At 42.9% G+C, this 14,396-nt stretch overlaps 1 protein-coding gene across 2 annotated transcripts in view; it reads left to right on the forward strand.

Annotated features, from left to right (window-relative positions):
- Positions 1–9,672: 9,672 nt before the first annotated feature.
- Positions 9,673–14,396, forward strand: part of ACSL1 (acyl-CoA synthetase long chain family member 1) — a 40,773-nt gene continuing 36,049 nt past the window's right edge. Inside the window, exon 1 of one of the 2 annotated variants that reach the window (XM_072122980.1) lies at positions 9,673–9,827. The gene's annotated coding sequence lies outside the window, so the exon portion shown is untranslated. The remainder of the gene's footprint in view (positions 9,828–14,396) is intronic. The other variant, XM_072122971.1, reaches the window with a different exon arrangement.

The following is a 14,396-nucleotide window of genomic DNA, read 5'->3' on the forward strand; positions in this document are numbered from 1 at the left end:
ACCTAGAAGAAAGAACAACTACACTTTAACATCACAGGACATAAAAAACTGAACAAAAAAGCTCTCAAAACCGTTTTCCAGGAATTCCTCATCCTCATATAGCGGACCCCTGAGGAAGTCGCTTTGGGCGACGAAACGCATGGGTATTCTACCACATTGCCCTAAAAAGCACTCTCTTTATTGGAAAATACTATGGACTGGTAACCATGTACCACGGGTAAAACTATTATATGTTTTTTTCAAGAGTGTGCGTGCCACCCATTCCATCTGTGCTTCATGCTTTACATTGTGGGAGCTATTTTGACCTCTATTTGATGTTATTTTAACATTTGTTTACACACATGGGACACGTGGCAATATTTATATCTGTTTTTGGTGCAATGTGATTTGTGTCTTGGTGAGATGTACTGCTGTACGTTTTAAATGCTTTTAATTTATTTGTTGTGTGCTAAAGATATGGAATAAAGATTTGTTGATATATGTTTACATGAGTGTGTTGGCCTTTGCGGTCACTATAACGGACTCTGATGAGACCAGTCATTGGCTGCAGCAAGTCCCATGACCGCTGGCACTTTTGGATCAGTCGCAAGTGTCGGTAAGCAGAGGCAATGATGAAACCAGCAGCCGAAACAGGGTAAATACACTACACCTACCCTTCCCAGGATTCCTAAAAACCCCTCTAAGAAAACATTAAAAGCTTTATCCTCCATCTAACTTTAACCACCAACGATGCCAAATCTGCCATGTAATCCAACAAAAATACATGCGGCAAATATTTATTTGTCAGACCTGACATCTCCAAGCAAATTTATCCACTCTTCCCAGAGGCTGTACTATCTATTTGTTTGGTTCTAATGTTAGCAACGAGTTTCTAAGCTCATTTATATCTTATCTATTCAATACTAGCACAACATTAATGACTGAAAGGGGATGTCCCAAGTTTTCAAGTTATCTCCTATCCGTAGAGGTTAACAAGCTCATCGGTGAGGCTCCGACTGCTGGGACATCAATAGGACTCTCAGCAACCCAGAAGAACAAGGATCCCATTCTCATTAATTACTGGAGTCGTAGAACAGAAAAGATTTCTGATAGGGGGACAACTAAAAATGTAAAATCATAACTGCAATGTCAAATTCCCTGCCCCACATGAACAAACATGGCAGGCAAGGGACAGAGCTATGGGCCAAACCAGATACAATGGTGGATCTTCATATAGGCGGTATGGGTGGGCACCAGGGCCCTTTGGCTTCCGAGGGGTCCACTCTGACCCATACCAGGGCGCTATATGAAGATCTGTCATCAATCTTAAATTAAAAAAAAATTATACTGACCTTCCGGCTTTGTCTGCCCATCCCTGTGGCTCCATCTTTTCCTCTTCCGCGCGTGCAGGGAGAAGATGCCGGAAGGTGAGTATAAAGGGTCATTTTGGTAAAGGGGGCATCTGCTGTGGACATTTTAATAAAGAAGGCAATCTTCTGTGGACATTTTATTAAAGGGGGCATCTGCTGTGGACATTTTATTAAAGAAGTCATCTGCTGTTGACATTTTATTAAAGGGGTCATCTGCTGTGGATATTTTATTTAAGGGGTCATTTGCTGTGGACATTTATGTAAAGGGGAGCTCTGTGGTGGACATTTCATTAAAGGGGGCATCTTCTGTGGACATTGCTTTAAATGGGGGCTCTGTTGTGGACTTCTCTTTAAAAAGGAGCTCTGCTGTGGACATTTCTTTAATAAGATGTGGCTGATGCTCAGCATTTTATTAAAGTAGCGGCTGTATAGTCTTATACGCAAGTCAATAACTTTTCCCAGTTTTTTTGTGGTAAAATAAGGAGTCTCAGCTTATACACGAGTATTTAAAGTATGAGGTAGAGATCAGCTGCAGAGCACACAGAGACTGAAACAGCCAGTAGTAGCATCGCCTTCACTTTTTGGGAGATCTGGTCTGGTTGGTAGTCAGTGAATGATTTTATCTGACATGTATCTGACCAATACATCACTAGCTTCTAAAACACCAGTCTTCTAAGCAGTTGGAGTGGTAGAATACCCTCACTGCTTGACTAGTTTCCACAATTCTTTTCAACTCCCATAAGGAGGTGGACAAGCTTACTCTTCTGCGCAAACACGGCCCACATTTATCAAAACTAGTGCACTCTGTACTATATAGAAAATAAGTTATGACCGGAGCTCCGGTCAGAAGTTATTTTCTATGTTTTACAATTTGGGTTTACTGGATCAACCCTTGACTGTTTGTAGCTCCACGAGAGAGGTGTACAGCATAAAGCTGTTATTGCTGTATTTTTTGCTTGTTACAGTCTGTACTCAGGGCCGGCGCTATGGGTAGGCAAAGGTGGCAATTGCCCAGGGCCCCCAGGGAGAAAGGGGAGAATCTCTTCTTTCAAATGAATCTTGAATTGTGTTTCTAGGTGTTATGGATCCAGAGATATTCAGGTTTAAAGTGAGAATATCAGGTGCCATTTTTATATATAAATATCTCCGTTTTCCTACATTTTAGAAACACAAATTTAGATTCATATAAAAGAGGAGACTCTCTTCTTTCATAGGAAAAAAGAAGTAAGGTTCTATGTGTCACAGAACCAGAGATACAGCCCCCTGAAGTGTCTTCCCCCATCTCCAGATTCTTAGCCATCAGGCTGCGGGAGCATTTGCTGCACAGGAGCTGCTGCACCTCACAGATAATGGAAATATTCACTTTATATGTTACTACATTTTGAGAAGGGATAATATCAACTAATATTCATGTTTTTAACCCTTCTCTATGCAAATCTAAGAACACACTTTGGGCCACATGTATCAATCGTTTTTTTCTGTTGTTTTTGCGCCTTTTCATTCAGGCGCACCGTTTTTGTGCCATTTTTGCAACTAAATGCCAAACTAGCTGCGCAGCAAAAATGACCAGCTTTCCCTCATTTATCCTAGCAATCCAGATGTTTTGATGCGCCTAATGATATTCATCACTTGCGACTTTTCATTTAGGCGCAAAAACGGGAGGAAATACACTCTAACCCGAAGCTGGCGTTAACTGAGAAGAAAGCACTGAGCCCCTTTGCAGAACAGCTCATTTCTAGCAGAAAAGCTCATCCAGACACTGCAGACACTAGAACAGATCATACAGACATGAGATACTCTGCAGACACTAGTACAGATAATACAGTCATTAGATACTCTGCAGACAGGAGCTGCAGACTCTATTTACAGTTCATCACCTTCTATTTACAAAACATTCTGCAGAATCCTGAGCTCAAAGCAAGAGAGAAGAGAACGTTACAGAATGTTGCACATAGTACTGACAGGTGTCCCCCATGTAATTCTGCACAGTATCACCAGTGTGTCTGAGGGGGATACTGTGCAGGATTACAGGGGTGCAGCAGGAGATCAGCACTGGGGGATCCCCTCTAGGAGAAGCCCCTGCTGAGGAGGTCACTGGGTGCAGGGTGTCACACACCTGGGTGCTGCTGTGAGTGTTATCTTCATTCTGGGCTATGGGAGAAGCAGAGAGGAGCTTGTAGCAGGATCACATGTAAGTGCCCGAATCTAACATTGCGCCTTAACTGCGCCAAAATTGCGCCTAAACTGTGTTAAAGTAAAGTGATTAATAAGAGGCAGGAAATTACCTTATCACAGATGGTTGTAGCTTGTGATAATTCTGGAAAACAGTGCGCCAGAATTTAGGCGCAACTACTACTCTTAGGCGCACAAAAGTGATAAATGTGGCCCCTTCTCTCTTATTCCCTTTTATTTTGTGAGTTTTTTTTTGTTGGGAAAATTGACTGATACGATGAACATTCAATCCTCTTTGCCTAATGTGACTAATGTCAAAGCCTAATGTGACTACACCGCGACCAGAACATGTCCATAAAGTTATATGTAACACCAAAAACACACACGTGTCCTGGAATAAAGTTTTTATTTCCCATCATCCTCCATTATTTCCACCGATGTTATGACATTCTCACTCTCATTCTTATGAAGCGCGGAGGATTCTGTTATTGTGCAGCTAATACAATGGCGACATCTAAACGTGACTTTTATTATCTCATTAGAGAGGTTTATGGATATATAGTTATTTATTTGGGTTACCATTGTCTAAGGAACAGACAATGATACATATGTGTGAATTTTCTGCAGTTCCCTTTTGCTGCATATTTTGGTGAATATATTGGTGTGGGGTCTGTATGATCTCCTCACATCTTACTGTTTTAGGAAAGTAGATTTTCTTTATATAAGTATCTGGATTTGTACATATTTTAGAGGAAATTTTGAATGTTAATTGCCAAATGCATCGCCTGTTTGTCTGCTTTCAAAATTCTATAGGTTTTATGGCGCCTTTACTTTTTATTCTGTTTTATTGCTATATTTTGCAGGTTGTGACTGTCTAAAAATGTCTAGCTAAAAAGCAGATCTCTAGTTATTACAGTTTTAGTGATATTATGTGGATTTATTCATGTGAACATATCAATAGGGCACGTTTGTGAACTCTACAAATGTCCATGTTTGGATAAAATTTTTTGCCATCAAGGTCAAATTTTAAGTATTTTTAATAAAATGTTTCAATTTGAATCAAAATTGCATGAAGGCGCCTATGTCTATAAAATCTTTGATGCAATTTTGAAAATGGGGCAAGTGTCTGCTTTCAGAAAATATCGGTCCCTCTCCCCAATGGGCCTCACAGTTTAATCAGTAATTTTTTGGAGTGTGGGAAGAAACCGGAGGACCCGGAGGAAACCCACGCAGACACAGAGAGAACATACAAAATCTTTGCAGATGTTGACTAGCGCTGCAAGGCTGTAGTGCTAATCATGGAGCCACCATGCTGCCCATAAATCTCCCTATCATTTATCATCTCCTATAAAATTCTCCCATATTACATTTTGTTTTACCATACTAAAGGAGCCTCTTGCTGACTTTGACTGGTCATAAAATAGTTTTATTTTGGGGCCCCACTTTTAATTTTGCCCAGGGCCCCACTTTGTCTAGAACCGGCCCTGTCTGTACTATGTGCAGTTTGCCCGAGGAGTGTGCAGAGTGCGACAGATTCATGATATGTGTTTTACGGTCTTCATATATATATATTTTTTTTTTAAATGGCAAAAAAATTTCAAATTTGGGCGCGATTTTCCGTTACAGGGTTACACGCAGTGAAAAACTTATCATATTTTGATATATCGGGCATTTTCGGACGCAGCGATACCTGTGTTTATGATTTTTACTGTTTATTTATATTTATACCAGTTCTAGGGAAAGGGCGGTGATTTGAATTTTTAGTTTTTTTTATTATAATTTTTTGTAACTTTTTTTTTATTTTTACTATTTTTCAGACTCCCTAGGGTACTTTAACCCTAGGGTGTCTGTACGATGCTATCATATACTGCCATACTACGGTATATGTCTATTTTACTACTCATACATTACAATGTGCTGATAGCACATTGTAATGAATGGGTTAACCCGTAGTAGCTTCGGGTCTTCGAAGCTACCCGAAGCTACCATGGCGACGGATCGCCGCTCCCCGATGACGTCACCGGGAGCGTCGATCCTCAGAAAGATGGCGGCGCCCATGCGGCGCCATCTGTTTGAAGCCGCCAGCAGCTTTGCCGGCGGCGAATAGCAGGGAAACACCCGCACTCGCTACCGGTATGCCTTTGCTGCAATATGCAGCAAAGACTTACCGGATATGGAGAGGGCTCGGCCCGCGACACTAATACGTCACATGTCGGTAAGGGGTTAAGGTAGATCCGGCGGTAGATGCATCTAATGTATGTAAGGACAGCCCTTTTAAGGGCTAATCCTTTACTCCACTCTATCTTTTATAATCTTTAAAATCTTTACTCCCCGCCCCAGTAGCCTCTTTGATCCTCCTACCCAGACATCTACAGTGCACAGCTACAAGGAGCTGCGCACACTCGTCCGCGAAGCCGGAGTTCTGCACATGTGCAGAAAGCAGGCCGGCGGTTGCATGATTTTGGCTCCAAAGCCGTGCTGTAGATGTCTGGGTAGGAGGGTCAAAGAAGCTACTGGAGCGTGGAGTAGCCGCGCTGTGTAGCTTCAGCTCCGGCTACTCCACGCCCCAGTAGCCTCTTTAGAAAATGTGCATATTACCCCAATTAAAGACTATAAAAGTTAGAGTGGAGTAGAGGATTAGCCCTAAAAAGGGCTAACCTTACAAACGTTAGATGCACCTACCACCGGATCTACCTTAATAAGTAGATCCGTGGTGGTAGGTTTCCTTTAACAGTATCGCCATTATGCAACTTTGCTTTATGAAGTCCACAGGGGGATACTGCAGGGGGCATCGCTAAGCGGGGTGTTTTCAAAACTGGAAACCACTTCTCTAAAGCCACTCCCAGGGGACTAATGGCCTAGTCACAGAACACATAACATTGAAAGGTAATATATCACATAACTTTTTTTCTGTAAAGCATTTTTTTTTTAAAGAGAACCCGTCTTGCAAAATAACCCCCCTAAACTAAATATATTTTCATAAACTGCCATTAGAGAGCATTGCCTCTATCCCTTCATTGTCCCTCTACATGCCTGTAAACCTAAGCAATGAGGTCCTAAAGCTGTATGCAAATGACCTGTGAAATGTCGAATGAACCATTAGCATATTCAAGCTGTCCACTCTATTCATGAGTGGGAGGCACAGCCACACCCCCAGTGCATGACTGACAGCCTGTATAATGATGTGAGGCTGTATAATGATGTGCTTCCTGCTGCTGGTGGCCACGCCCCCTGCAGCTTGTGTGTGCATGTGTGTGTGTTTAGGAGAGATACAGCAGCTCCATGCAGCCATGTTACAGCAGAACATGTCAGATTCATGTGTAGCTGATGTCTGTGTCTCTCACCTGTATATTAGGAGGATGCAGCATGTCAGCAGATGCAGCACACACTAGCAATGCTTTACTATACATTACACACAGACATGAGCAGGGGGAGGATAGGGGAGGGTTAACAGGGGTGACATCACTGCCTCTGACCATGTGACCAGCCTCATTTACATGATAAAAAATAGATGATTTTACAATGAATAATGTATGAAATGACTAGATAAAGGCTGGGATGGATCCTTGTGAGCTGCTCCAACAGGTAGTAGTGACAGGACAAGTGACACAGACCTGATGACAGGTGTCCTTTAATACAAAAACTCTTTGGCAGACTCCATTGGGACTTGGGGTGCTAAAAATGGGTCTCCTGGTGACAGGTTCCCTTTAAAAAAAAATTCATGAAAACATTTTCACATAAAAGTCACAAAAAAGTGGAGATTTACTCACAAATATAAAAATAATAAGTAAAACTGAGTTATGTATACTACAGTACTCAACATCAACAAGAATTAATACTCACAAAAATGCTAAAACAAAAGCCATGTGCCATGTGTGGCTTAAAGATGATACTAATTGCAATGTCTGGCGGCTTGCAAGGCTTTGTGATTATTTCAGGGCTTCTACACCAGTTTTCTAGTGTTGGAGTTCCGATACATGTCCCATAATGAATGTGGCCCAAGTTGGTTCATATAAGAAATACTGGTAAATACATGAATAGGGTATGCAGTGCATATGCACTGTGCCCCCTGTGGTGAACCCCTGGCTCTACCAAATGTAAAATAAAGGTGTGCACAGATGGACACAGCTCTGTCCCCTTCCTCCCATGACCTGTACAGATATGAACTTGGTCAGAAGAAAACGAGTGGTTACTCCAGTGTGAGTGGAGCATACTGGACTATGGAGTATATTGCAGAAAGGAGTATACTGGAGTGAGGAATAGTATGAAGTATAATGGAGTGTAGTAAGGAGTGCTGGAGTGAGTATGGAGTAATACGGTGTGCTGGAGTGAGTATAGAGTATACTGGAGTGAGGAGTAGTATGGAGTATACTGGAGTGAGGAGTAATACGGTGTGCTGGAGTGAGTATAGAGTATACTGGAATGAGGAGTAGTATGGACTATACTGGAGTGAGGAGTTGTACAGGGTGCTGGAGTGAGTATAGAGTATACTGGAGTGAGAAGTAGTATGGAGTATACTGGAGTGAGGAGTAGCATGGAGTATAATGGAGTGTAGTATGGAGTGAGTATGGAGTATACAGGAATAAGTATGGAGTATACTGGAGTGAGGAGTAGTACAGGGTGCTGGAGTGAGTATAGAGTATACTGGAGTGAGGAGTAGTATGGATTATACTGGAGTGAGGAGTAGCATGGAGTATACTGGAGTGAGGAGTAGCATGGAGTATAATGGAGTGTAGTATGGAGTGAGTATGGAGTATACAGGAATAAGTATGGAGTATACTGGAGTGAGGAGTAGTACAGGGTGCTGGAGTGAGTATAGAGTATACTGGAGTGAGGAGTAGTATGGATTATACTGGAGTGAGGAGTAGCATGGAGTATAATGGAGTGAGGAGTAGTATGGAGTATAATGGAGTGTAGAATGGAGTGAGTATGGAGTATACAGGAATGAGTATGGATGGAGTATACTGGAGTGAGGAGTAGTACGGGGTGCTGGAGTGAGTATAGAGTATACTGGAGTGAGGAGTAGTATGGATTATACTGGAGTGAGGAGTAGCATGGAGTATACTGGAGTGAGGAGTAGCATGGAGTATAATGGAGTGTAGTATGGAGTGAGCATGGAGTATACAGGAATAAGTATGGAGTATACTGGAGTGAGGAGTAGTACAGGGTGCTGGAGTGAGTATAGAGTATACTGGAGTGAGGAGTAGTATGGATTATACTGGAGTGAGGAGTAGCATGGAGTATAATGGAGTGAGGAGTAGTATGGAGTATAATGGAGTGTAGAATGGAGTGAGCATGGAGTATACAGGAATGAGTATGGATGGAGTATACTGGAGTGAGGAGTAGTACGGGGTGCTGGAGTGAGTATAGAGTATACTGGAGTGAGGAGTAGTATGGAGTATACTGGAGTGAGGAGTAGCATGGAGTATAATGCAGTGTAGTATGGAGTGAGTATGGAGTATACAGGAGTGAGGAGTATAATGGAGTGTACACGCAGTGCTGGAGTGAGTGGGGAGTATAGTGGAGTGAGGAGTAGTATGGAGTATCATGGAGTGTAGTATGGAGTATACAGGAATGAGTATGGAGTATACAGGAGTGAGGAATAGTACGGAGTGCTGGAGTGAGTGTGTAGCATACTGGAGTGAGGAGTAGTATGGAGTTCATGGAGTGTAGTATGGAGTATACAGGAGTGAGTATGGAGTATAAAGGAGTGAGGAGTAGTATGGAGTATCATGGAGTGTAGTATGGAGTATACAGGAATGAGTCTGGAGTATACAGGAGTGAGGAGTAGTATGGAGTATAATGGAGTGTAGTAAGGAGTGCTGGAGTGAGTAAGGAGTATACAGGAGTGAGGAGTATAATGGAGTGTACACGCAGTGCTGGAGTATAGTGGAGTGAGGAGTAGTATGGAGTAACATGGAGTGTAGTATGGAGTATACAGGAATGAGTATGGAGTATACAGGAGTGAGGAGTAGTATGGAGTATACAGGAGTGAGGAATAGTACGGAGTGCTGGAGTGACTGTGTAGTATACTGGAGTGAGTGTGTAGTATACTGGAGTGAGTAGTGAGTGTGCACTCCATTCCCCCTCTTGTGGGTCACACACGTGCTCTCCCCCGCCCTCCTGTGACCGGTGCTGCCCCCTCCCTGCGCTCGCCATACGCTGGAGCCTGCGGACGTGTATATGCAGATGCGTGTGCAGCCGGGGCGGCGCATAGCGCATCACACAGCACGGCCCTGCGCTCTCCACAGCTATATAAATAGCACGGCCGGCCCGGCATGCACGCTGTCCTGTAGTCCTAGGGAGGTAAGTGGCCCTGTGGCTAGAGATAGATACTGTGTCTGCTGGGGGCTGGGGATGAGCTGCCATGTGCAGAGTCCAGTGGCGCAATATAAAGCTGAGAGCTGCGTCCTAGCGCTGTGTGCGGATTGTGTACTGGGATTATGTGTGACTTAACCCCTCCGCTCCTGCAGCCATTTGTGATTCCAGTGGGGTGATCTGCATTACTTTCAGTTTCATCTGCGGTGTATACAGTACAGGAGCTCAGACCTCTCTGATCTTCTGCATTTTCCAGGCTTTTGGGGATTTTCCTTCCTTGTACATGGTTTGCAATGCTGCAGAGAAGCTACAATACAACGTGCGTTATTTCCTGGCGTGTGTAATGTGGCAGTGCCATCTAGCTGCCAGGTGCGGCTTTACCTTGTCGTCTTGTGTTTAGGAGCACTGACAGCTCATGGATTATAGTTTTCATTTTTCTTCAGATTTTAACAGTGTATTTTTGCTGTGCATGTAAAATTTTGACCACAGTATTTAACAGGAAATACAGAATTGGACCTATAATATTTGCATTGTCTAAAATAGAACATTCTCAGTCCAATCCTTGTTCTCCAAATGTATTGACTAAGGAAATTGTGACAATATAACGTAGTCTATCCCCTTCCTCTGCTCAGTTTAATCATATTCACAGTATTAATGTCTCTGTGGCCTCGGTATTGGCTGGGATTTGTAAATGTTTTCCTAAAATATTCACACCATGTTTTATCGTTACGCTAAGTTCATACACCGGGAAAGCGGGAGCGGATGCTGCGCATTGCATCTCTCCGCACAGCCCCCCCAAGCGCATACGTTGCTTGGCAGGAGGAAGGACCCAGTGATGTCACTGTCCATATAAGGACAGTGACATCACTCGGGGAACACCCTATTCATGTGCACTCCTACCACCACCACATCAAGGGGGCTGACGCACCCCACTGTAAAGGCATACAGTTGGAAATTACGTTGGAATCCTCGAGATTTGTTCTTACAACGTATGGCACAAAATGTGATGTGAACACAACCTTAGGTCGCATTCACACAAATGTATGAGGGAGCTTGCAGCCGTACATACATCCCCCATAGAAAGCAATGGCCACACGGAGCAGTACGGTGCTGCACACGTGTGGTACCGTACCGCTGCATACACAGGGAAAAGTTAAGACTTGTCCTAATTTTTCACATCACGTTTTGTGCCATGCGCCTTGCAACGCAATGAAGAGGGGGGGGTTACCACTCCGCCTCTCCATCGCAGCGAACGTTCGTGTGAATGTAGCCATATAGTCTCTACAGCCAGAAGGCAAACCAGTTGGTTGAGTTCTGCGGTGGAGAAGCTGAGCTTTGTTATGTTTGTCAGTACCCTATGTAGGCAGTTGTTTTTTTTTTGTTTTTTTTTTAATTTTATTGTACTCTCGTAGACTTCTATGGAGAAAAAAAAAAAAGACTTGTTATATTTTTGACATTACCGTCTGATTTCCAGGTGCGTTGAGAAACACTGTGACATAGCCGTATTTCCAAGCAAGGTTAAAGGGGATGTTAAGCTGATTTTAAGGCCTTTCATGCAAGGGAAGTCTGTCCTTAGGACAGCGTCTGTGGGACATGGGACTAGTGAAATAGGAGATGGGAGGCATACAGAGGCCAATAAAAGGCCCAACATAATTGTGCCCATTAGGCCTAAGTCCCCTATCAGGGTTTCTATAGATGGGTATACGTCATCTACTCTCCCTATATGTGCCTTCCTAGGTAATACAGTAGTACTCTTTAAGATTACCCCCACATAAAACATATCATCCATGCTGTGTAGGCTCCTCTTATATTTGCTGGTGACAGATTTCTTATGTAACCAGGTATGTGTGATTGGATACTTCCCAGTGACATATTAGCACTTTGAGCTTTGTTACAAAGTCCTGGTTGTTTTATCTATATGTCTTGTAACTGCTGAGCTAGCACAATTTTTACAATCCTAAAAGTTCCAGTTCCATGTAGTAAGTATTTGTACACAGATTTCAGTAACCCACGTGCTCTCCAGAAGTGCATGAGGTAGATGAAAGGATGTTGTATTGAGATTCTGTACAGTCTACCTGTTCAGTTTCGGCTATAAAAATTGTTCTCTGTTTAGGTTCCCTGCCCAACATGGTGTAATCACTGCTCCATTTTGGAGTCTTACTCCAGTGACTTTGTCACCGGATATAAGACAAATCCAAACGTAAACATTGGTTTTGATCTAGTATTAATAAGTCCATCCTATAACCCTGCAGTGTTGCCTGATACAACTTACAGCATCCTGCAGCATTTCTTTCCATAGTGTCTCTGCTCTTACAGTAAAGAATCCTCTTCTATGACTTTAGTGAAAGTCTTTCCTCTGGGGGTAAAAGTTGTCCCATTGTATTTAGCACCAGCCTAGATGTAAAAAAAAAAAAAAAAGAAGAAATCAATAAGATCCTCTCTACTATCCATCTATTCGTAGCCCTTAGTGAGAAACTTGGCGTCTTTATCTTCCCTAAAAAAATAAATGAGTTTCTTAAAATGAATCATATCTTGTTATATACCGTGTGTGGGAGTTCATGCTTATATAGATTGGCCTTCATGTCAGTAAGTGTTTTTGTATTAGTTACGGCACAATATGCTTCTCGCAAGTAGCGTCTGGAGGACCTGCCTGGCAGAGCTGCAAATTAATGAGTATATCCAAGACAACAAGCGATTATCTCCTCTCTCTGCGCTCAGTATGGTAGATGAGGCTCTTACAGCTTAATGGGCATTAGAAAGCCTTTAACCACCTGGCCAGTCTGGGACATCCCTTTCTCTATACAGAGGAAGGTTCATCTGTAATGTCTCGGGTCACGTTGGCTGCAGAAATTCTTTTGCTGCAGATTTATTAAAAACCATTGTAGAATATAGGCCTGATGATCAACATCTGTGTAATTGTTGTAAAACTATTACCATCAGCATGCAAAGAACCATTGATGGAAACTACCCATATAATGTGTTATATGTAACGTGATCTTTGTGACTGTTGGGCCTCATGCACACAATTGTTTCCAGGCTGCAAATAACGGGCCGTGGACCCCTTTTTGCGGCCTGTCTGTCATAGCTCACATGCCAATGATGAGAGAAGACTTCCTGTGCTACAAACAAGAAATCGGCCTGCTCTATAATTTGCGGCCTAAGCAGTCAGTTTATGTATGGGCCTGTGGTAATGAGCCCGTAGAAGTACATGGGGACATGTAGTTGGTGAACTCTGAAACAATGGCTAACGCACGTCCTCATTACATGCGTGTGTGTGTGTGTGCGCGCATGAGGCCTTCTAGTTCCCAATCCCTAAGGATCCGTGCTTTTATATAGTGGAATGGAGGATGAGTTTCCACAGAATCTGCTCTCCACGTGCAGTGACTAAAACTACTGAACACAACAAATTACTCCCTCTAAGACTCTGCTCAGGCCGCAAACAACAAATCCCTGGTCTGTATTTCATCAGAATATAATCAATTGCTGAGCCAGATTTGTTTTTTTCCACGCACAAAAAATAAAGGTTTGGCATTGTCTGTAGCTTTTGTCAGCCTCTTGAAGGGTCACATCTTTGCAGTCATTATTTGTGGAGGATTTGCTAGGCAACACACACAGAAGGCACCTGCATATGATAGATTTGCATATGATAGATTTTTCGTGTTCCGATACACCATCACTGGCAGGAATAGGACAATGTCCTATACAAACATGTTCTTGTGCATGAGCCCATTGAAACAAATGAGTCAGTATATCATCCCCGTTGTTTGCAACCTGTGTGTTATTGACGTTTTGGGTCCACTCGCTTGCCAACGGCAGAAAAGACTGCTGAGCTGCAAATCCAGGAAAAGGACCTGCCCTATGTTTTGACCCTCATGCACTGGGCTGCAGAATCCATGGGTATGTATAAGAGCCCATATAAATACAGGCTGTCCCCTACTTAAGAACACTTGACTTACAGACGACCCCTAGTTACAGACGGACCACGGAATATTAGCAATTTCCTGTACTTTGGCTCCAGGCTACAATAAACAGCTATAACAGTTATTAAAGGTTTTTTTGCAATGAAGCTTTATTGTTAATCCTGGTTCGTATGACAACCCAACATTTTTAAAATTCAATTGTCACAGAGACCACAAGAATTCTGGCTGGGGTTACAATTATAAAATATACAGTTTCGACTTAGATAAAAATTCTACTTAAGAACAAACCTAAAGAACCTATCTTGTACGTAACCCGGGGACTGCCTGTACATGGGAATGTGAGTCTAAACAATGTTCCTGCACATGAGGCCTTAGGGTGGAGACACACGTGGCGTTTTTGGGCCGTTTTTGACCAGTTTGAATTAAGATAATTGGTCTTCACCCTAAGTCTTAGGCCCCTTGCCTACGGTGTAATATGTGCTAATGGCAGCTAGCATACAGTCACCATAGGAGTGCATGGTATAGTGAGCATACATGTGTAAGAATTGCCTGACAGCACACCATACTATGGAGAGGGGAGGAGGGTGAAGCGCTTTTCCATCATCCTTCCCGTCCGAATGTATGCTACTATAGGTTA

This window comes from Engystomops pustulosus, chromosome 1 (assembly GCF_040894005.1).
Source record: "Engystomops pustulosus chromosome 1, aEngPut4.maternal, whole genome shotgun sequence".
Classification (NCBI taxonomy): domain Eukaryota; kingdom Metazoa; phylum Chordata; class Amphibia; order Anura; family Leptodactylidae; genus Engystomops; species Engystomops pustulosus.